Source organism: Hyaena hyaena, unplaced genomic scaffold (assembly GCF_003009895.1).
Source record: "Hyaena hyaena isolate Hyena2069 unplaced genomic scaffold, ASM300989v1 scaffold_461, whole genome shotgun sequence".
NCBI lineage: Eukaryota > Metazoa > Chordata > Mammalia > Carnivora > Hyaenidae > Hyaena > Hyaena hyaena.
This window is the reverse complement of record NW_024081095.1, coordinates 668,458-691,147: the sequence shown is the minus strand read 5'-3', so window position 1 is coordinate 691,147 and position 22,690 is coordinate 668,458. Positions and strand designations below refer to the sequence as shown.

The 22,690-nt window shown below is 40.1% G+C and overlaps 1 pseudogene; it reads left to right on the top strand.

Moving 5' to 3' along the window:
• Nucleotides 1-12,389: 12,389 nt before the first annotated feature.
• Nucleotides 12,390-22,690, top strand: part of LOC120246288 — a 19,409-nt pseudogene continuing 9,108 nt past the window's right edge.

Sequence of the window (22,690 nt, the reverse complement as noted above, 5' to 3'; positions counted from 1 at the left end):
CCAGTTTCATTATGATATGCCATGGTGAAGACCTGTTCTTGTTGAATCTGAAGGGAGTTCTCTATACCTCCTGGATTTGGATGTCTCCTTCCTTCCCCAGATTACGTAAGTTCTCAGCTATAATTTGTTCAATTAACCTTCTGCCCCTACTCTCTCTTCTTCTTCTTGAATTTCTATGATATGGATATTATGTTTCACTGAATCAGTTAGTTCTCGAATTCGCCCCTTGTGGTATAGTATTTTCTTATCTCTCTTTCTTGACTTCATCATTTTCTGTAATTTTATCTTCTTTTTTAGTTATTCTCTCCTCTGCTTCTTCTATCCTTGCTATCACTGCAGCTAGTTTATTTTGCACCTCATTTATAGCATTTCTTAATTTGTGTGACTATTTCTTAGGTTACTTGATCTCTGCAGCAGTAGATTCTCTGCCCTTTTCTATGCTTTTTTCAAGCCCAGATATTAATCTTAGGACTATTCTAAATTCTTGATCAGATATGTTGTTTATATCTGTTTTGAGCAATTCTCTAGCTGTCTTTTCTTTTTTCTTTTTTTTCTTTCATAGTTTATTGTCAAGTTGGTTTCCATATAACACCCAGTGCTCATCCCAACAAAGGCCCTCCTCCATACCCATCACCCCGCTTCCCCTCTCCCCCACCCCCATCAGCCCTCAGTTTGTTCTCAGTCCAAGAGTCTCTCATGGTTTGCCTCCCTCCCTGTCCCCAACTACTTTTTCCCCTTCTCTTCCCCCATGGTCCTCTGTTAAGTTTCTCCTAATCCACCTATACATGAAAACATATGGCATCTGTCTTTCTCGGCCTGACTTATCTCGCTCAGCATAACACCCTCAAGTTCCATCCACATTGCTACAAATGGTCAGATTTCATTCTTTCTCATTGTCCTATAGTATTCCATCATATAGATAAACCACATCTTCTTGATCCATTCGTCCACTGATGGACACTTAGGCTCTTTCCATGTTTTGGCTATTGTTGAGAGTGCTGCTATGAACATTGTGATCCATGTGCCCCTATGCATCAGCACTCCTGTATCCCTTGAGTAAATTCCTAGCAGTGCTATTGCTGGGTCATAGGGGAGTTCTATTGTTCATTTTTTGAGGAACCTCCACACTGTTTCCAGAGGGGCTGCACCAGTTTACATTCCCACCAACGGTGTAGGAGGGTGCCCGTTTCTCCACATCCTCGCCAGCATCTATAGTCTCCTGATTTGTTTATTTTAGCCACTCTGACCGGCATGAGGTGATATCTCAGTGTGGTTTTGATCTACATTTCCCTGATGATGAGGGACACTGAGCATCATTTCATGTGTCTGTTGGCCACCTGGATGTCCTCTTTGGAGAAGTGTCTGTTCATATATTCTGTCCATTTCTTCACTGGATTATTTACTTTTCGGGTATGGAATTGGGTGAGTTCCTTATAGATTTTGGATATTAGCCCTTTATCTGATACATCATTTGCAACTATCTTTTCCCATTCCATTGGTTGCCTATTAGTTTTATTGATTGTTTTCTTTGCCGTGCAGAAGTTTTTATCTTGATGGGGTCCCAATACTTCATTTTTGCTCTTGATTCCCTTGCCTTTGGGGATGTGTCAAGTAAGAAATTGCTGTAGTTGAGGTCAAGGAGGTTGTTTCCTGCTTTGTCCTCTAGGGTTTTGATGGTTTCCTGTCTCACATTAAGGTCCTTTATCCATTTTGAGTTTATTTTTGTGTATGGTGTGACAAAGTGATCTAGTTTCATTCTTCTGCATGTTGCTGTCTAGTTCTCCCAGTACTCAAAGATGCTATCTTTTTTCCATTGGATACTCTTTCCTGCTTTGTCAAAGATTAGTTGGCCATACATTTGTGGGTCCAAATCTGAGTTCTCTATTCTATTCCAATGGTCTATGTGTCTGTTTTAGTGCCAATACCATACTGTCTTGATGAGTATAGCTTTGTAGTAGAGGCTAAAGTCTGGGATTGTGATGCCTCCCGTTCTGGCTTTCTTCAATACTACTTTGGGTATTCGGGGTCTTTTGTGGTTCCATACAAAGTTTAGGATACTTTGTTCTAGCTTTGAAAAGAATGCTGGTGCAATTTTGATTGAGATTGCGTTGAAGGTGTAGATTGCTTTGGGTAGTAATGACATTTTAACAATATTCATTCTTCTGATCCATGAGCATGGAATGTTTTTCATTTCTATTGTTTTCTTCAATTTCCTTCATAAATTTTCTATAGTTTTCATCATACAGATCTCTTATATCTTTGGTTAGGTTTATTCCTAGGTATTTTATTTTTTTGTGTGCAATTGTGAATGGGATCAGTTTCTTGATTTCTCTTTCTGTTGCTTCATTATTGGTGTATAAATATGCAGCCGATTTCTGTACATTTATTTTGTACCTTTCAATTTTTATGAATTCTTGGATCAGTTCTCATAGGCTTCTGGTGGAATCTGTTGGATTTTCTATGTAGAGTATCCTGTTCTCTGTGAAAAGTGAGAGTTTGACTTCTTTGCCAATTCTGATGCCTTTTATTTCCTTTTGATGTCTGATGGCTGATGCTAGGACTTCCAGCACTATGTTATACAGCAGTGGGGAGAGTGGACATCCCTGTCGTATTCCTGATATCAGGGTAAAGCTCTCAGTTTGTCCCCATTGATTATGATGTTAGCTGAGGGCTTCTCATAAATGGCTTTTATGACGTTTAAGTAAGTTCCTTCTATCCCGACTTTCCCAAGAGTCTTTATTAAGAAGGGATTTTGTATTTTGTTGAATGGTTTTTCTGCATCTATCAATAGGATCATATGGTTTTTATCTTTTCTTTTGTTAATGTGGTGTATCACATTGATCGATTTGCGAGTATTGAACCAGCCCTGTAACCTGGGAATGAATCCCACTTGATCATGGTGGATAATTCTTTTTATGTGCTGTTGCATTCGATTTGCAAGTATCTTGTTGAGGAATTTTGCATCTGTATTTATCAAGGATATTGGCCTGTTCTCTTTTTTTGCTGGGTCTTTGTCTGGCTTGGGAATCAAAGTGATGCTGGCTTCGTAGAATGAGTCCTGAAGTTTTCCTTCCATTTCTCTTTTTTGGAATAGCTTGAGCAGAATGAGTATTAACTCTGATAAATATCTGGTAGAATTCCCCAGGGAAGCCATCTGGCCCAGGAATCTTATTTGTTGGGAGATTTTTGATAACTGATTCAATTTCTTCACTAATTATGGGTCTGTTCAGATTTTCTATCTCTTCCCATGTGAATTTTGGTAGTGTGTGTGTGTTTTGGAATTTGTCCATTTCTTCTAAGTTGTACAGTTTGTTGGTATATAATTTTCATAGTATTTTCTGATAATTGCTTGTATTTCTGTGGTATTGGTTGTAATAAATCCATTTTCATTCATGGTTTTGTCTATTTGGGTGTTCTCTCTTTTCTTTCTGAGAAGCCTGGCTAGAGTTTTTTCTATTTTGTTTTTCAAAAACCTGACTCTTGGTTTTACTGATCTGTTCATCTGTTTTTTTTTTTTGTTTTTTGTTTTGAATTGTATATTGTTTATTTCTGCCCTGGTTTTTATTGTTTTTCTTCTTCTACTGGGATTGGGGTTCTCTTGTTGCTCTCCTTCTAGTTCCTTTAGGTCCACTGTTAGATTTTGTATTTGTGCTTTTCTAATTTCTTGAAATAGGCCTGGAGTGCAATGTGCTTTCCTCTTATGACTGCCTTTGCCATGTCCCATAGAGTTTGAATTGTTGCATTTTCATTTTCATTTGTTTCCATATATTTATAAAATTTCTTCTATAATTGCCTGATTGTCCGTTTGTTCTTTAGTAGGGTGTTCTTTCACCTCCATGTTTTTGGAGGTTTTCCAGACTTTTTCCTGTTTTTGATTTCAAGTTTCATAGCATTGTGATCTGAAAGTGTGCATGGTATGATCTTAATTCTTTTATATTTATTGAGGGCTGCTTTATGTCCCATTATGTGATCTATCTTGGAGAATGTGCCATGCACACTTGAGAAGAAAGTGAATTCCATAGCCTCAGGATGTAGAGTTCTAAATATATCTGTCAGGTCCATCTGGTCCAATGTGTCATTCATGTCCATTGTTTCTTTAGTGATTTTCTGTCTAGTTGATCTATTCATTGCTGTAAATGGAGTATTGAAATCCCCTGCTATTAGCACATTCTTATCCATAAGATTGTTTCTTTTTGTGGTTAATTGTTTTATGTATTTGGGCGCTCCTATATTCAGTGCATAGACATTTATAATTGTTAGCTCTTCCTGATGGATAGACCCTGTAATTATTATATAATGCCCTTCTTCATCCCTTGTTACTGCCTTTACTTCAAAGTCCAGTTTGTCTGATATAAGTATTCCTACTCCAGCTTTCTTTTGACTTCCAGTAACATGATATATAATTCTCCATCCCTTTGCTTTCAGTCTGAAGGTGTCCTCAGGTCTAAAATGAGTTTTTTGTAGACAGGAAATAGATTTTGTTTTTTTATCCATTCTGTGACCCTATGTCTTTTGATTGGAGCATTTAGTCCATTTACATTCAGTGTTATTATTGAAAAATATGGTTTTAGAGTCATTGTGTTCTTTATAGGATTCATGCTTGTTGTGGGGTCTCTGGTAAATTGTGTTCCTTGCAACATTTCTCTCATAGAGTCTCTCTTAGGATTTCTTGTAGGGCTGGTTTAGTGGTGATGAATTCTTTCAGTTTTTGTTTATTTGGGAAGACTTTTATCTCTCCTTCTATTCTGAATGACAGGCTTGCTGAATAGAGGATTCTTGGCTGCATATTTTTTTCTGTTCATCATATTGAAGATCTCCTGCCATTCCTTTCTGCCTTCTAAGTTTGAGCAGATAGGTCTGTAACTACTCCGATAGGTCTCCCTTTGTATGTTAGGGCCCTTTTATCCCTAGCTGCTTTCAGAATTCTCTTTGTCCTTATATTTTGCCAGTTACACTATGATATACCGTGCAGAAGATCGATTCAAGTTACATCTGAGGAGAGTTCTCTGTGCCTCTTGGATTTCAATGTCTGTTTCCTTCCCCAGATTGGGGAAGTTCTCAGCTATAATTTGTTCAAGTACTCATTCAGCACCGTTCCCTCTCTCTTCCTCTTCTGAAATTCCTGTGATACAGATATTGTTCCCTTTGATTGTATCACTCAGTTCTCGAACTCTCCTTTCGTGCTCCTGGATTAGTTTCTCTCTCTTTTTCAGCTTCCTCTTTTTCTATAATTGTGTCTTCTAATTTACCTATTCTCCTCTCTGCCTCTTCAATCTGTGCATGGAACACCTCCATTTTATTATGCTCCTCATTTATAGCATTTTTTAATTCATCACAACTACTTTTAAGCTCCATAGTCTTTGTAGCAATAGCTTCTCTGATGTCTTCCATGTTTTTTTCAAGCCCAGTGATTAATTTTATGACTATTGTTCTAAATTCTTGTTTAGTTCTGTTGCTTATATCTGTTTTGAGCAGTTCTTTAGCTGTCATTTATTCCTGGAATTTCTTTAGAGGAGAGTTCTTCTGTTTCCTCATTTTGGCTAGCTTTCTGTGTCTTGTTAGTTTTAAAAAGCTTGTTATGGGCTCTGCACCTGCAAATAATGCTATATTAAAGAAAGCTCATTGACTGTCCAGGGCCTGTCCATTCAGAAAGTTTTCTTTTAATGGTGTCTCTTGGTCTCTCTTGTTGAGACTTTGGTTATTTTATTTCCCTACATGTAGTGGTATTTGGGACTCACCACCATGTGTACTTTGGCTTGTTTCTTGAGGTAGCCCTGTCTCAATGTGGCCCCATTGTTTGTTGTGACGAATTGTTCTGCTGGTGTTCAGGTCTTTTTCAGAGGGAATCTTCCATATGTAGCTGTAGACTTGGTATGTCTATAGGAGGAGGTAAATTCAGGATCTTCCTATGCTGCCATCTTGGACGGCCCCAGATCACTGGTTGATCGACAAAAGATATGACTCGGGAACAGCCAGACAGAAGGGTTACAAAGGAGGATGTCCTGGGAAAGGGCAGGCAGCTTCCCTGCCCTCTCCAGGCCGCCACTCTCCTTGCATCTCCACGTGCTCGCCTCTCGCTGTCTTTTCTTCGGAATTTCTTTTGGAGGAGAATTCTACTGTTTCATCATTTTGGCTAGCTTTCTGTCCTTTACATGTCTTAGTAGCTTGTTATTTGTCTTTCACCTGTGAGCACTACTATGTTAAAAAGTAGTCATACAAAAGGGCACCTGGGTGTCTTAGTCGGTTAAGCATCTGACTTTCGCTCAGGTAATGATCTCGCAGTTCGTGGGTTCGAGCCCCATGTCAGGCTCTGTGCTGACTGCCAGCTCAGAGCCTGGAGCCTGTTTCGGAGTCTGTGACTCCCTCTCTCTGACCCTCCCCTGCTCACGCTGTCTCTCTCTCCTAGAAATAAATAAAATATTAAAAAAAAATTTTAAAAAAAAAGTAGTCATACACTATCCAGGACCTGGCCCTTTAAGAGGTGTTTTTGGAGTGTGTTGTCTGCTCTCTTTTGTTGTGACTCTGGTTGCTTTATCTCTCTACTCATAGTGGTGGCTTGGACCTTCCACCAGGTGTGCTTTAATTTGTTCATTGAAGTAACCCTGGAAAAAATTTAAAAAGGTGGTAGGAGTGGCAGAAGAAGCCTTATTGCCTTATCCCATACAAAGAGAAAAATAACGGGGCTGGGAAAAAAGAAAAGAAAAAAATTTGAGTAACCAGTGTATCAGAGAAACTATACCACTTAATCCAGAGAAAGAGAGAGGAAAATAAAGAAGAAAGATATACAGAAGAGGTGTAAAAATAATAGATTAAAAGTGTCTGCCTAAGCAAACCAACAACCAGAATAGAGAAGGGAAGAAATAAGAGGAAGAAAAGGAAGAAAGAAAAAATATGTATACATGTGAAATAAGACTTGACCAAGAATGAAATCAGAAAATGCAAAACCACTGGACCAAGATGACTGATATCTGGTGGTGCCTTGGAACTGGTGGCTGTGCTGGTCAAGAGGAGGGGCCAGCTGGGTGGGTTGGTGTCAATCTTGTTCAAGTAGATAAGCAGTTACCAGGCACAGAGGAGCAGGGTTTGGTGTAAGCAGTCCCGCCTCCACTGTGGGCCCACTGTCCATTCACTGAAACCCTGCATTGCTGGTGATAGGGAGAAAAATGGTGTCTCCCTAGTCTCTCCTCCTGGGATCAAACCACTCAAACAGTGTCCCAAACCACTCTGTTCAGATCGTCCTCACAATGCTGTACCAGTGGAAGTGGGCCGGTTTGTCCTGTGCCACAGTCTCCCATGCCTCCCAGGTGCTCAGCTGGGATTCAAACTCTGGTATCTTAAAGGACCCCACCCCAGTTCTGGGGTAGTATCACTCTTCCCAGGCAAACAAGGGCCTCTGGCTGGCCAGTGCCATCAGGGTCTTTTGTCCTTGGAGTGGCTATATATCTTCTTCCCACAGCACTCAAGGGCGGGGACTGCTGTCTCCAACTGCCCCTCTGAGCTTGCTAATGAGCTTGGGGCTGGCTCTCCCTTCCCAGGCATGTACAGTGCGGCAGGCCGCAGTTCAGAGGAAGTCCCAAAAGCCTGGATCGTGTTAGAAACTGATAACTTCTTTGTTTCTTCCATTTCCCAGCCCATGGTTTTTCTCTTGTCCAAATACAATCTGATACTTCCACAGCCTCTCTTTCTCTTCCTTTTGTCTCCCCACAGAAGGGGATCCCTCCCCATTGTGCCTATGCTGACCATTTTATATCTCCCATTTCACAATCATGCACCTATGGCCTGCCAAGTTGTCCCCTTGGGCCCCTGGAGATGTTTCTGTCACTTTAGCCTGGATTCCTGGAATTCCATGTATTCTGGCCTCCATACTACTGTGCTTGAGGGACAGGGGAACATGGGGTACCCCTATTCTCTGCCATGTGAACTCTCATTGGCATTTTGATAGGGATTGCATTGTATCTGTAGATCATTTTGGGTAGTATGGACATTTTGATAATAATAAGTCTCCCAGTTTATGAACATAGGATGTCTTTCCATTTATTTCACTCTTCTTTATTTCTTTCAGTAATGATTCTAGTCTTTGGTGTATAAATCTTTCACTTCCTTTGTTACATTTTTTCCTATTATTATTTTTTAAATGTTTTATTTATTTTTGAGAGAGAGAGAGAAAGAAAATGCAAGTGGGGAATGGGCAGAGAGAGAGAGAGAGAGAGAAGGGAACAGAGGATCCTAAGCAGGCTCTGTGATAAGCAGTGGGCCTGATGTGGGGCTTGAGCTCACAAAACATGAGATCAGGACTTGAGCCAAAGTTGGATGCTTAACCATCTGAGCCATTTGGGTGCCCCACATTTAATCTTTCTCTATGGAATAGGGACAGGCAAAAGCTTGTCTTGGTCTGTAATCACTAGAGGCCTTGGCTACAGGGAGCAGGAGATCCAGGGGCTAGTGAAGCCAGATAGGGGTTCAGTATTAGCTTCAAAGACTCATTATTTTCCTTTTCAGTCACTTTAACTTCTTCTGTCTCCCTCCTTTTCATCCTCCTTCCTTCTCTTCATTCTTTTTTCTTCCTTTCACCTCATCCTCCTTCCTTTTCTCCTCCTATCCCAGGCACCCAGTTCTCTCCCTCTCTCTCTGCTGGTTTTATTTCTCTTCAATCTATACAGACACTGTATATAGGAAATAGGTGAGGACTAGCTAAGACTTTATCTTTTCTACATTTTGTTATCTTTGTACTCTGAGTTCCCTTCAGATTCACATCCCTTCCTGATATAGATACCTGGTACAGAGCAAGCAGGTAGAGTTTTCAAAGACAGGACCATTGCTACTGGCAAAAAAAAAAAAGAAGGAAGGAAGGAAGGAAGGAAGGAAGGAAGGAAGGAAGGGAGGAAGGAAGATCTCTGGTCATTTGATCTTCTTTCAGGAAAATGCCTAGATTGTCTTGAAGGTTGGGACCCATGCTCTCACTGCCTACTGAGCAAGTATTAGACTGTTAGAGGTGCTTTCTCCCTTTCCCCTCCCAGTCCAGATCTAAAGTGATAAGAAAGGAGACTGGCTGCACAGCCTTAGACATCTCTAAAGTGGACATGAAGGAGGTAGAAGTGTAGCCCACTTGCCAGGGTTGGCTTTCAATTCCCCAAAATCTCACCTTTATTTTAATTGTCTTGATGATACTGAACAGTTATTAGAACAGAGATCAGAGTCTTAAGCTATTTCTCTCTTCTGACCACTCCAATGCACCTGACAGTTGGGCTCTAGTGAGTCTCATGGTTAACATGGATTCAGTAGCAAGTGCTGAGGTAGGAAGACCAACTTCACCCTCTCCAGCTGGGGACAAAGGAGAGCAGGGGACACCTGTGCTGTGGGCTAGCCAAATGAGTGGCATTTGCCTCCTAGGCATTAGCGTCAGTCTATTCCCCAATGCACGGGCAACTTGGGCAGTGGTGTGGAAATGGAACATTTAAGCATGCTTTTGTACTTGCTTTATTTTACTTTTTGTTATTGTTATTGTTGGGGAAGGGGAAAAACAAGGTTTTGATTCGTGGCAAGTCTTGCAGAGAGGATCCTTGTAACACAGAAGGTTAATTAAGCAGTTGTCAGTAAGGGGAGCCCAGGACAGAGGGAAGGCTTCAGTGGGAGAAAGAGACCTGGAGAGACCCCTTAACCACTTCTTCCTGACCACTTGTTGTCTACCGCACAAGTCCATATCTGTGTATTGGTTAGAGGATTTTTCTTTGAATTGATCTAGAGTTGTGGAAATACTTTTGATTGTGAAGCAGGTATCTAGGGGTAGTACCAGGGGGAGAAGCGGGAGGCCTCTTTGATTTGGCTGTCAGGTCTGTATGTTCCAGGAATTCCAAGAAGGAGCCTTGGATGGAGTTTCATACAGTAATCTTTTATCAGATATAGTCACATTCAGTGAGTTTGGCTATATTAGGTAGGCCAGCTTGGAATCCTTCAGTACCACCCATGCATTATATCTGTGAAGATATGCTTTCAAACCCTGGATGACCGAACTAGACGTGAACTCTTGAAGCATATGTCATTTGAAGTTGTTTGTATATGAAACACCTTTGTTGTTCCTTGGTCTTTAGTGGCTTGTATTAATTAATAGTCCTGCTCAAAGCCATACCCTCTTTAGGACCAACCTGGAGGAGTGAGCTACCTATCATGCACAGAAACCTAGAGAAACCCAGGCAAGATGAATAATGAGTTCTTCATTTCCAGATAGTCCAAATTCCCAGCCAGTTAGTCTTCTTGGGATTCAAGCACAGTTATATTGGAGGTTGTGCTGTATATAGAACAGCATGGATGATGAACTTGCTGTGACAATTTGATTTCTGAAGTAGACTGGCCCATGATAAATAAGGATGACCTTTAAAATCTTATAGGGAGTTGGTAATGATTACATCTTGGGAAAGGTCCAGAAAGGTTATCTCCCAACCCTTCTTAAAAAGTGATGACTGAATTAGAAGAAATCTCTAAGAGACTTCTGGGCAACTACTGTAGCCAGGTCATTAGATAACACACCAATCTCAAACACAAGAATAGCACCTTCTGATCTCTGAAGCAGAAGTTGGAGCACTCCTGTAGAGCAACTTTCTTGATGCTCTTTACCTTGGTTTCTTTTGTGATGTTTCCTTTTCTTTTATATATTACTTTTCTCAATCCTTAGCTTGCCAAAGGGGTACTTGGGATCTCACAGACTGTCCTTTACAACAAAGATAGATACCCATATTTCCTAGGGCACAATGATTAAGAGGGATGTAACCAGAGGGTGTTTATCTTAATAAAAGTAGGTTCTGACTAAGAGACTTCATTAGGGTAATTGCTCAGTTTCAGATCCAAATTTCAAACCACTTATAAATAAACATTTCTCCTTGGATATCAGAAATGCATTCCTGTATTAGATTCCTAGGGCCACTATAACAAAATACCACAAACTGGGAGGCCTAAGGCAACAGAAATTTATTCTCTCACAATTCTGGAGGCCAGAAGTCTGAAATCAAGGGGTCTGCAGAACTGGTTCTTTCTGGAAGCTCTAAGGGAGAATCTGTTCCATGCCCCTCTCTTCTAGAGTTTGGTGGTTGCCTGTATGCATAGCTTGTAGATATATCACTTCAATTTTTGACTCCATCTTCAAGTAGCTGTCTTTTCCCATGTATGTCTGCATGTCTCCAAATTTCTCTTTCTCTGTAAGAACACCAGTCATTATATTTAGGGCCCACCTTAATCTGGCATGACCTCATTTTGACTTGATTACATCTACAAAGACCCTATTTCCAAATAAGTCCACTTTCAGAGGTATTAGGGGTTAGGACTTAAGCATATCTTTTCAGGGAACACAATATAACCCACAACAATTCCAAAGCCTAACTCATGATCTTCTCCCTAAAACTATGTCTCAGACTTTCTATTCAGTTCAGTCCTTTATTTATTTAACAAATATTGGATAGCTATTGGCATAATTGTTGGTGCTGTGAATATGATAGTAAAAACAACAAAGACCATGAAAATAATTTGTGTATGTCTGAAACATTTTATATTTTGTCATTCCCTCTCCCAAAATCCAAACCCCATCATGTCTTGTTAACTTTATTTCCTGAATATTTTTCAGATCAACTGACTTCTTTCCAACTCCACTTTCATCTCCAGAGCTTACACTTTCACATTCTCTTGCCTGGGCCATTGTAATAGCCTAATTGCAAATCACATATGATTCTACTCCTATCTAATAAGTTTCTACATTGCAGCTTGATTCGCTACTTTTAGGATAAAGCCAAGCTCCTAAATATGGCCAGTGAAGCTCTGGGTATTTGTTTTCTGTCTGCTTTGCTCATATCATGCCTTGCTCATACCATGCCTCACCCCTCACTTTCTTAGGTCCAGCCACACTGGTCTTCTTTTAGTCTCTCAAATATTAAAATGTGTACAGATCACCTGGGAATCTTGTTAAAATGCAGAATAAGGTATATGTAGTAGATCTGGGATGGGGTCTGAACTTTCTGCATTTCTAATCAGCTCCCAGGTGATATAGATATGGCTGGTCCAGGGCTCGACTCTGAATCCAAAGGTCAGCTAGTCCCCATGCCCCCTTTGCATATGCTGATATAATCATGCTTCTCCCCCCCACCCTCCCACCCCCCATGGATATTTAAACCCTGGGAGGAGAATGGCTTTGTCTCTCCCTTGGTTGCTGCTTCTATTTTGGGCTGCCTCTGATGATGTTAACAACCTTTGTATACACTCTGAGCTTTGTTTCTGCCTTGCGGCTATTCAGTTCAGATGGTGACCTGGGGTTAATAAACTTCATATCTTTGTAAGCAACAGAGATTCTCTCTGATTGCTTCAAATAATAGGGGCTGATTGTGAGGATGTATGTGAAAATGAGGACGATGGAGATTGCATCCGGACAGGCAGTGCACTCAGACAGCTCCATGTCTGGGGTGAAATGCAGCTCTCCAGGTACTGTGTCCTCAGTGCAAGTTGATCGCTCTTCAGTACATGACCCTGCCACTAAGACAGTTCAGTTACTCGTCCCGTCTCTTTATCACTCAGAGTCTTTTCAGTTCTGATCTTGCCACCACTTGGTTACCTTTCATCACCAACTGCTTACTCGTTGTTTTCACTGCTTCTTGGACCCTGTAGCATCACTGCATCTGCGTTCTAACTTTTATTCTCCCATGTCAGCAACTCATATTCTGTATATACCTTGTTCTGCTTAGTTGCTATGATCTTCTGATTCTCATGCCACAACAAGCCTAAGCCACAGACAGGCCTATACCAGATCTTCTGTAGGTTGCATGGTGCCCTGAATATGACTCTCTTCCTGCTCCCCAAACTTATTGTGAAATATTTAGGAATTTGATGAGCCCAGTTGTTAAGCAGTCAATGGTTTGAAAGCAGCCAAACTATTTCATGGATTTCAGCAAAGACTGAAACTCAGAACTCTTTTTTCCCCATGGAGCCAGTTTTCCAGCTCAATGGCTGGAACAGAGAATAAGGCTCACCCCCAGGAAGGAGTCAGAGCCATTTCCCTTGTGTGGTTGCCATTCTGAGACTTCTCTGATGGGGACAGTGTAACTAACAAGTGATTGTAACTAACAATCAGCTGTGGTTGATTCAGTTTCCCCTGGTCACTCCCAGGGCTTCCTAAGTAAAGACAGACTTCTTTCACCATTGTGTCTGAAGAGCCAAAAATTAAGTCCTCCATTAAGAGAAACCTCGGGCTGCACGTAGCCCCAGTCCCAGTCCCAGATTGATCAAGGCTAAAGCCATCCTCAGACCGCCCTCAGTTCAGCTAATCAAAAAGAAAAAAAAAAAAAAAAAAGAAACATTTCTATGGTCTGAGTCAAGGCTGGGAACTGCAGATACAAACTAGCCATTTTCTCACTTCTTTCCTGAACTCCACGTGGTCCCTTTGAACTCACCTCATAACTGGTCATTTTCAAAGGATTCTCAAGAGTCATGATTGGGTCCCACCAAAAGTAATGAACACCTCACAGATACTGAATGGTCAAAGCTGTAATTGTAATTGGTGCTTATGTGATGATGCTACATGTACTGTAACACCCCCATCCCTTACTCCTTAAAAACCCTGTTCGCTATTGTTCTTCGCTTCACCTAGCTGCCATGACACCGGTAGGTGGGTGAGCCCCTGCTCGAGCTTGTAATAAAGACCCTTTTGTATTTGCATCAGTGCTGGCTCCTTGGAGGTCTCTGGGACTCATGATTCGGGCACAACAGTGTCCACTTCAGTTGCTATTTATTTTATTTTTGATTGAGTTTCCCAGGAAACAAACTCTGAGATAGAGCATATGCAAAGACTTATTGAGGGGCACAGTTGAGTTCAATTTTTATGGAGGAGAAAAGGAAGTAAGATTGCACATAAGGAAGGCTTGAACTGCAATGCAGTCATAAAAAAAAAAAAAAAGGCATCAGCCAATCCCATAAGAAGGACCAGTAATTAGATGGGAGCTGCCCATTGGACAAGGTGGCTCTTTTCAGAGTAGTGTGAGGAACTTATTGAGAGCCATCATTCCCAAGGGAATGAGTGCCTCAGTCTTAAAAGGTGATCTGAGCAGCTCACCCACATCTACTACATATTATAAAATCAGTACCGCTTTGAGCTGCCTGGGTTTGGATTGCTCTATTACACAATAGTAATTCACAGAACCATCAGGCATGTGACATCCTCAGTTTCTGACTGGGACAGTGGTATTTTCTCCAGAGCTGCTTCATAAATGCTACAATTAAATATTCCAAAAAGTATTAACAATTTAAGTATGTTATTCAAACCTCATTAGGGAATTAAAAGTCTAAGACCTCTTTCTACCATGTATAAGGATGTAAGATTAGAATTCAAGGCTTTTCTAGTAGATATGGAGAGTGCCAGGTCTTTCTCTGTTTTCTCCCCTCCCTTTTCTTTTTCCCTTATATTATAGTCCTTTGGATTCAACCTATAACCTTGTAGAAAGGAATATGAAGAGGTTGGCAAATAGAGGGTTAAGAGTGGCGGTTTTGGGGCTACTTTTCCTCCTTCAGAATGGAGTAGATTCCTAGAACATATGCCATTTACCATTTGGGGCATATGCTTCTTCACAAGGACAGAGAATTTCAAAAGTTTGACTTTACTAAGAAGATGCTGTTATCTGGTTTCCTTCCACAGAGGAGAAACTGGCTTTTCACAGGAAAATTTCAATTGTTTTAATTGCATTGTACTGCAATGAAAATAGGGACTTCATGAAATAAAATATGAGTCTGAAATATTCCTAAACTGAATCAGACAATCCGCAGAGAGAACCTAACTTCTGCATACTGAGGCTTTGTCCCTATGAACCTTGCTATTGTAAATATAATATGGTCAAGGGACCTCAGATATCTCAAAAAGCCTCATGAGAATTCTTTGTAATTTGATTCATATTTTTGCATCCTTGCCCTTCTCTGGTATGATTTTGGGTTAGTATAGAGAGGAATGATGAATAGACCAGGAAAAGAGTGCAGAGACATTAACTAAAAAATGTTAACTAGTTTACAAGACTAACCCCATCACAGTCTCTTCTGTGCATTGGAATTACAGAACTGAAAAGTGATTTGATCCCAATCCCTTCTTTTACTCATGAGGAAAGGGAAGCCCAGAGAATTTAAATAACTTGTCCAGTATTACATTGTCAGTAGTTGGCAAGATGAGATTAGAAAAACAGCTAGTATTTGTATTGTGACTATATCACCTTCTACTTTTATAAACTTATTCTTCCCCCAAATACTTGTCAGCCTCTACCTCTTGGTACACACCATACCAGGCACTGATAATCAAGAGCTGAATAACACAGATGTGGTTTTGGCCTCATGAAACTGACTCAAGGCAATCTGATGAGACTAAATAAAAAATAGTACCCTGTGGTGGAGAACGGAGTTAATAGGATGGCAATCATTAACTTTCCTTAATTAAAATTAATTAATTTAATTAAAATTAAACTTTCCTTAGCATACTCTTACTTATTGAACCACTGTGAGACCAGGCAGCTTTCCTCTGGGATAACATTCTAAGAGGAGAAAAGGTTGATCCTCTTTCCTACTTTTTAATAAAGAAGTTATAGACTAAGTTCACAGGCTTTGTTTATGTTACTTTGCTGCCAGCTTTGCCCTTGTTCTCACAGAAACCTAGAAGCTGGCTAGTTCAATAAATCTCAGTTCTTCCTGCTAGAGTTGATAGCCTATAAGAGGTTTATTAGTCTGATTTTGTTATCTGGGAGAGTCATTTATTCACTCTGCTTCTCTTGGTTTAAACTATTTATCAAGTGGGATTGATTGCTGATATGAGGCAAACAGAAAGATAGATAAGTTGATATATGAATATGTACAATTCTGCTGTGTTGGAAATTATATTTAGAAGAAGGCTCCAGAGGAATATCAGGCCAGGATACAGTCTGAGCAACAACAATTGAATAAGAACCATACCTGAAGACAGGATCAGATGGGAATGTATTAGGATAAGCTCTATAGAATTGCCTATATTAAACTATTTTTTAAGTTTATTTATTTATTTTGAGAGAGAGAGAGAGAGAGAGAGAGAAAGTACATGTGTGTGCAAGCAGGGGAGGGGCAGAGAGAGAGGGAGAGAGAGGATCCCAAGCAGGCTCCACTCTGTCTGTACAGCTTGAACTCATGAACCGTGAGATCATGACCTAAGCCAAAGACTGAGCCACCCAGGCACCCCTATATTAAACTATTTTTAACCTTCAAAAATGGCAGTGTTTTCTAATTCAACCATGTTCTGTTGCCTGTATTGAAATCAGTTTGATTTAATATTCATTTATTTATTTTTGAGCAAATGTCCTATTAAGAGCTTTGGGCAATCTTACCTCTGTATGACTCAGCTTCTTTATTTGAAAAGTGAAGATAATAATAGGTTTTAAGTGTATATATATATATTTTAAAACGTCATTTTATTTAGCCTGGCACCCACTGGCTTACTATTTAGATTCTCCACAACCAAGAACCCTAGGTGCCACCCTCAGATGCTGGCTCATGCCTTTAACTTGTTAACTTGCTTCTTAGGCTTCTCTTGTTCAACCACTTAGTCACAGATTGAAGTTACTCTGTTTTAATCCACCTGTAGATCAAATCATTGCCTCCAATACATTTGTATTGCGTTTTTATATTCAAGCTCTGCCATTCTGTCTTTATTTTTCATTTTATTGAGATATAATTGACACACAGCACCAGATGAGTTTAAGGTATACAGCATAGAGACTTGACTTACATATTTCGTGAAATGATTGCCACAGTAAGTTTAGTTAACATACACCATTTTATATATATATTAAAAAGAAAAAATATTTCTTTTCTTGTGATGAGAACTTGTAGGATTTTTTCTCTTAATTTTTAAATATACTGCACAGCAGTGTTAACTATAATCATAATGTTTTACATGACATTCCTAGAACTTATACATAACTAGAAGTTTGTACTTTTTCATGGTATTTATTCCATCCCCCTCCGTCCTGACCCTCTGCCTCTACTAACCATGATCTCTTTTTCTAAAAGTTTGGGCTTTTGGCTTGTTTGTTTAGATTCCACATATAAGTGAGATTATACAGTATTTTTCTCTCTAGCTTATTTCACTTAGCATAATGGTGTATGGTCTATCTAATGGCAAGTCTCAAATGGCAAGATTTCCTTCTTTTTTATGGCTAAATAATATACCAATATATATATATCACAGTTTCTTTACTCATTCTTCATGTTAGTGGATCCTATGTCTTGGCTATTTTATTTTATTTTAATTAAAAAAATTTAAGAGTTTATTTGTTTTTGAGAGAGAGAGAGAAAAAAACAGCATGAGCAGGGAAGGGGCAGAGAGAGAGGGAGACACAGAATCTGAAGCAGGCTCCAGGCTCTGAGCTATCAGAACAGAGCCTGATGTAGGGATCAAACTCAGAACGGTGAGATCATGACCTGAGCTGAAGTCAGCTGCTTAATCAACTGAGCCACCCATGCACCCCTTGGCTATTTTAAATAATGCTGCAAGCTCTAACTTTTTAGATCAGTGGTTCACAATGCAGGATGCACAGTGGAACCACCTAGAGAGCTTTTAAAATGTAGTGATGCCTGAGCTCTACCCTTCAGCTCTTGATTCCATTGGTTGTGGGGATGCCAAGGATTGGTATTTTTTCAAGAGCTCCTTAGATGATTCTAATATGCAGCCTGGGCTGAGAATCAAAGTGCCCATGTTTACACACTTTTTTTTTTTTTTTTAAAGTAAGCTCTATACCCAATGTGGGGCTCAAACTCATGACCTGAAGATCAAGAGTCATATACTCTGCTGACTGAGCCAGCCTGGTGCCCCATGCTTACACATCTTGATTAATGTTTCTTCTCTTCCTCCTGAGGCTACAGGATCCTGAGGACTCACCCCAGATCATATTTATCCTTTTTTTTTCTGGCTTTTGCATGTAGCCATTTTCATCTCCTTCCCGTTCCTGCATCTGTAAATTATTAATGAGGAAGAGGTTTTTTCCACAGGAAAAGAGGGGCTCAGGACAAAGCTGCTGGCACTGAAGGCTGGAGGGTACTTATGTATGGAGGGCTCAGGCTGCTGCTGGTGGAATTCTCCCTGTTCCAAGAAGAACCCTAACAAACTTGGATGTGGCTTTAAGAAGTGCCCAGAGATATAGGAGATAAGCCTTTGAGGTCTCCTGAAACATGCCAAGTAAGGGGGCCTTGAGATATATCACCCTTCTTTTATTTCTGCCTGACTTGTCTGTTTTACTTGGTGCAATCTGCAGTTCTGGACACAAGCCCTTGGACCATTATTAATATCTGTGCTGGGCTAGTTCCTTTCTCCTCATCTTGAGGAGAATTAACTCCTCTGGATTTTAACTCTGGGATTTTATCCATGAGTTAATTCCAAATTCTACCCACTCCACAAAGCCTTTCCTAACCACCCCCTTTCAGTCTCCTGTATTATTTGGAACTTCCATAACACAAGGCAGCAGCCTAAGTAGAAATAACCATGGATTAGGAACCAGGCCAGGCTCTAATTCTGCACAAACCAATAGTGTCTGAGCATCTATGCTCATAGTAAGTATCTGTTGACTGACTGACAATGAATGAATGGTCTTGGGTGAAAAACTTTTCTGAGTCTCCATTTCTATATCTGTGGAATAGAGGTCCTTTATACTGTAGTGGGTTTTTGTTTTGTTTTGTTTTGTTTTGTTTTGTTTTCTAAGAGTGGTCCTTGGAATACCTGTATCAGAATCCTTTGGGGTTTCTGTTTAGATGTTGAGTCCCCTCCTCCCATCTGAATCAGAATTGCTGGAGGCCTGAGAATGTTTAACATTGTACCCCAGGTGACTATTATGGTCAATAAAATTGGAACACCATTGAATTAGTTGTTATTTGTTCAATGAAAGTGACATGATGGCCGTCCAAATGTAAAATCTTGGAAATCATAGAGATGGGAAATTCTTTTTGTGGAAGGCTGATGGAAGTGATCCCTTGGTTGTAAAAGTGTTACATAGTGGAAAGAACTTGAAATAATCCAGGAACATTAGGATCATCTGCAGGTAGAAATACACTGGGGAAGAGTGATAGTGGTACATTTGAATATCATTGATTCATATATCCTCCCTTTTGTAGGTGAGAATAGTGCATTAAATACCTTGCTCATCGGGCTAAGGCAGGCATTGGGGAAACAGGAGTGATTTTTGCCATATCAGCTCCATGTAGACATGGCTGTTATTATTACTCATGCTTGGTATTGTTTTTCCAGGACCACAAACCAGAGGTAACTGAGGAGGTAACTGAGTCCAACTTCCAGGATACTTGACTGTCTTCTTACAAAATCTTGACTCTGCATTGCCACTTCTTTTTCCTCTGGAGTCTGTGGATTCTGTTTACCATAAAAATGACTTCTCTATTTTATAAATGAAGTAAGGGAGAATAAGATTTTCTTCATAAGAATTTTTTTTTTCAGTAGCTATCTTTGATGTGATGTCCCAAATCTAAGCAGGGGCACATGTTATGTTATATGGACTGAAAAATCTCCTAATGATATAAAATTACCAGCTGTGATGACTTTATTCATGCCCAAATCAGCATTCGGCTTCAGACAAAATTTCTAGTCATCAAAGCAAGAGCAGACTTGCTGTGATTCTGATTAATTGTCAGAGACCTTCTTGTAAGGAAAGCTGGCTTTTATTTCTGACTATATTACTGAACGCCTCTGTGATCTTAAGTATGTTAAAGAGCTTTAGGATATCTTGGTTTCACACTCTGTAAAATGGAGATAAAAATACATTGCATACATCTTTCAGAAGCACCATGAGGATTAATGAGATAATGTTAGCAGGCATATTTAAGTCACACAACTTTTTTTTTTTGTATTCGGACTTCTTATTCATTTCCTAATACTAAAAAAAGGGTCATGTATTAAGGAATAAAAAAGAAACTATGAAGGATTAAGATTATAGTGAACTGTAATAGTAATTTCCCAAAAAGAATGAACAGATGACAAGGAGGATTATTAAGCTCCTATATATAAATCTTCCCTTTTACTTAAATTCCATGTTTTGTCCATACTTTAGAAAATAATTTTTTACAGTGCTAAGAATCTTGACCCATACGCCAGCTGTCTGCTTAATTTTACAATCACTAAAATGGACTAAAACCTTACATTGTCAGTAATAATTTGCATCACTGAGTAATGAGGGTGATATTGCTAAACAAGTAATAAGCCCAGAACCCAGCTCCCAATTGAGTGTTGTTATCTTATCTCTGGACAACTTAGTCCCTGTTGGAGGAAATTCATGAACCAAACTTCATGGACTAAAGGTAAGAGAGGAGCCATCCATCATCAGGGGCCCATCCATCATGCTGTTGCCCCACATCGTGCAGGGAGTTTGCCTGCCATGAATTTCATCAGTGGCTGTATTTCATAAGTCGAGCCTGGTGATCAGACAGGGTCACCCTGAAACCTCATCTGGAGAGTCGGGCATCACGTGGCTGCCTGTCTCTTCTAGATTGATGGCTATCCCTGCATCTGTAGGTTTTAAAGATATGGAAAGCAGCTTAGAAAAAGCTGGCGGAGCAGCTCTACAGGCTACTGGAGTTGTGGGATGAGGGGGAGAAGAGCAGCTGGAGGGAGAAAAGAGAGAGCAGAAAAAACAGGAAATAAAACATGAGAGAAGAAAAATATATAAGCAAAGCTGGGGAAGGAGACACCAGAATTACATGTAAAAGTGAGGATAAAAGGAAAAGAACGCAAACTCAGATGGAAGGAGGCCAGAAAGATAATCATTTCACATTCACTGAGATGACAGATTTGGAGACACATTCTCCACAGACTTTCCATGTCCGGTATGCGTGTATCTCATTCCAAGGAGCCTCTCATTTTCAGTGTTTCCGCATATTTTCCCCATTCACTCCTTTCAATAAAGCTAGGCCTATTAGCTGTTTTACATGTGAGAAAAGGGAGGCAGGTTTATTGTGAAGCAAATAAAGCTTAAGCTACAGGGCACTTTCCTAGCACAGGTTCTTTCCAAGGCTCTGGGAGGGGCCCTAACAATGTGATTATATTGTCATATATTTATGTAAACTTTGCAGGAGAAACCACAGTCCATATTACTGTAGTCTTTTTCCTTTCTGACTTCTCCATTATGTTTCACCTCCTGTTAGGTGACCTTGGAGTATTTTTGGCACCTGGCTGAGAGAAGTTGAGTTGAGGATGCATTTATGCTGTGTGGGATTTTTAGGTTATTTCCATGTATGGATAAGTTATTGCTGCTGTTCTGGGGTAGGAGTAGCTTTCCAGACACATCCCCGTCTCCTCCCACTCAGTCTCCAGTTCTGATAGTCCTTGGCTCTGTGTACAGTAGAGAAGAAAGAAGGCTTGAAATAAAGGGCGTCAGAAGCTAGTTTGGGGGTATGTTTTCCAGTCACCGGATGTGTAAGATTGCAAGCAGACCATGAAAAGATCTGGAGGAAACTTGAATGAGTATTACTAAGTGAAAGAAGCCAATCTGAAAAGGCTTCGTGGTGTATGATTCCAACTATATGACATTCTGGAAAGAACAAAACAGGCCCAGTAAGAAGATCAGTGGTTGCCAACGGTTATGTATGGGAGAGGAGGTGATTGGCCAGACTGCACAGAGGATTTTTAGGGCAATGAAAATACTCTATGATATTATAATGATAGATGTATCGCATTATACATTTGTTCAGACCCATATAATGTATACCACCAAGAGTGAACCCTAAAGTAAACTGTGGCCTTTGGGTGATTATAATGTATCAATGTAGATTCATCCTTGAAATGAAATGAAAAATGTAGCCTTCTGGTGACTGATGTTGGAATGGGAGAAGGCTCTGTATGTGAGGGGGTGGGGGGGGGGAAGAATAATCACTGTCTCTTTCTCTCAATTACGTTGTAATTTTAAATTGCTCTAAAAATATGTTAACAAAATTGGAAACCCAGCAAAAATACAAAAATTTCAAAAAAAAAAAGTAAGCAGAGGGGATTCAGTTGTTTTTGAAGCATAGTCGAAGTAGAGATTCCTTCTGGTCAGGGATATACATGATAATGTGGAACATATAATCATAGGCCACCATTTTACTTCCTTTTTGCTGGGAATCCCACAAAATAGAATTTATTATAATTGCTGTGTTTGTAAGGCAAAACTAATACAAAGAGCAAGTACAACTATGTGTGAGGTTACTTTATTATTATTATTATTATTATTATTAACTGTTTATTTTTGAGAGAGAGAGAGAGAGCATGCAAAGTTATGTGTGCATGGGAGAGGGCAGAGAGAGAGAGAGATAGAGAGAATCCCAAGAATCCCACACTGTTAGTGCAGAGTGACACAGAGCTCGAACCCACAAACCATGAGACCATGACTTGAGCTGAAATCAAGATTTGAATGCTTAGCCAACTGAGCCACCCAAGTTCCCCTGAAGTTGCTTTTTAAAAATGGATGCCAGGGGCGCCTGGGTGGCTTAGTCGGTTAAGCGTCCGACTTTTGCTTGGGTCATGATCTCACGGTTCGTGGGTTCAAGCCCCGCGTCGGGCTCTGTGCTGACTGCCAGCTCAGAGCCTGGAGCCTGTTTCAGTCTGTGACTCCCTCTCTCTCTGACCCTCCCCTGCTCACGCTGTCTCTCTCTCTCTCTCTCCTAGAAATAAATAAAAAATGTT